The sequence below is a fragment of the Cucurbita moschata genome, unplaced genomic scaffold, assembly GCF_002738365.1.
Source record: "Cucurbita moschata cultivar Rifu unplaced genomic scaffold, Cmos_1.0 Cmo_Scf00017, whole genome shotgun sequence".
NCBI classification, from domain to species: domain Eukaryota; kingdom Viridiplantae; phylum Streptophyta; class Magnoliopsida; order Cucurbitales; family Cucurbitaceae; genus Cucurbita; species Cucurbita moschata.
In genome coordinates, this window is record NW_019268533.1 from 2,356,216 (window position 1) to 2,358,120 (window position 1,905).

At 24.0% G+C, this 1,905-nt stretch overlaps 1 protein-coding gene across 2 annotated transcripts in view; it reads left to right on the forward strand.

Annotated features, from left to right (window-relative positions):
• Positions 1-1,609: 1,609 nt before the first annotated feature.
• Positions 1,610-1,905, forward strand: part of LOC111455619 (kinesin-like protein KIN-7D, mitochondrial) — a 10,223-nt gene continuing 9,927 nt past the window's right edge. For both annotated transcript variants that reach the window (XR_002712610.1, XM_023097352.1), the window contains exon 1: positions 1,610-1,820. The gene's annotated coding sequence lies outside the window, so the exon portion shown is untranslated. The remainder of the gene's footprint in view (positions 1,821-1,905) is intronic.

A 1,905-nucleotide genomic window follows, 5' to 3' on the forward strand; every position in this document is an offset into this window, starting at 1 on the left:
AAAGTAGCCCCACGTGGGATCTGGAACATGCTTGTACCAATCACGTTACATCTGCCCCTCAAGGTCCTACGTGTAAAGTGCGCGGTGGCGGACCCCACAATCACATGGCACTGGGAAACTCTCCGCCGTGCGCCTCCCGTTTTTTTCTCTCTCGTTGTATTTATTTTCAAGTAGATTTTAAAAAATAAAAGTTTAATTATGAAAATTACTCCTTAATTTTTTAATTATTTAAAAAATACCCAACTTTTAAAATTAAAAATTAATTTTTTTTATAAACCTTTCAAAATAATTATAAATTATACTTAATTTTTAATTTCAAAATTTTTAAAATTATTAAAAATTAGATTATTTATAAACAAAAACCACTTAATATTTTATAAATAAAAAAAGGAAAATCATGAAAATTACTCCTTAATTTTTTTTAATTATTTAAAAATACCCAACTTTTAAAATTAAAAATTAATTTTTTTTATAAACCTTTCAAAATAATTATAAATTATACTTAATTTTAATTTCAAAATTTAAAAATTATTAAAAATTAGATTAATTATAAACAAAAACCACTTAATATTTTATAAATATAAAAAAAAGGAAAATCACTCAATAATTTATTCATTAACAACAAATATGATCACAATACCATATATATAATTATTAATACATGAAAAAAAAAGTGTCATAATTGACTTGTAGACGTAGATAATTATAATCATTTAATTATTTTGTAATTTAACATATTAAATTTCTCATTCTTATCCGTAGCTAAAAATCTAAATTAAAAATAAATAAAAATTATACGGTATCGAGATATTTAAAATTTAAAATTTATGTTTAATATGCATAACAACCCATATTCATTAAATATTTTCGTTAATCTCACGACTTTAAAACGCGTCTATTAGAAAAAAAAAATTCACACTTTTAACGGGAATGTTTCATTTTCCTCCCGAACGAACGTGGAATCTCAAAACCAGTCTTTTAAAACGTTAAAATTGTAATAAAATTAAAATTTTTATCCTAAAAAATTAAAAAAGATTTAAAAATTAGAGATAAATTATAAAATTTTAAAAATTGATAATTTAATTTTAATTTTGAGTTTTGCACTCTTATATCTAAATTTTTAAATTTATATTTAACACGCATAATAGCTCATGTTCATTAAGTATGGTCGTTAACCTCATAATTTTAAAACGTATTTAGAAAAAAAAATTCACCGTTATCAGAAATGTTTCGTTTTCCTCTCAAGTTAACGTGGAATCTCGAAATCAGTCTCCTAAAATATTAAAATTCTAATAAAATTAAAATTATTATCATAAAAAAATTTAATTTTTTAATTTTATATTTAGTAGATTATTAAAAAAATTGAGAGATAAATTATAAAAATTATAATTAATGAAACGCTTTGTCGTTTGGTTTGGGTGTATCGTCGGAGCATTGGCCAATGTTATTCCCGCTAAAAGTCGCCCCCGGGCGTCTGCCACGTCATCGCATTTAAATATTGCACAAAATACTAAAATTCAAAAAAATAATAAAAAATAATATAAAAAAAAGAAAAAAAAAGAAAATTCAAATTGAATTAAAAATTTAAAATATCATCTTCTCAGTTCTCTCTATCTTTGTCACTGCAGCTCTTCTTTGTCTTAAAGAAGACGAAACAATTTCTAACGCCTTCTCTCTCTAAAGTCGTCCATGGGAGTTAGCTTAAAGCGTTGAACCAAATTATAGCATAGAGAAGAAGAAGAAGAAGAAGAAGAAGAAGAAGAAGAAGAAGAACCAGAAAAAGAATTCTCAATGTTCTTCCATTTTGCTTGTGGAACCATGTGAGTTCTCTGACACAATTTTTTTTTGCTTGTTTCCGAGTCTTATTCTTGTTTTTTTGTGGTTTTTTTTTTTTTTTTTTTTTTT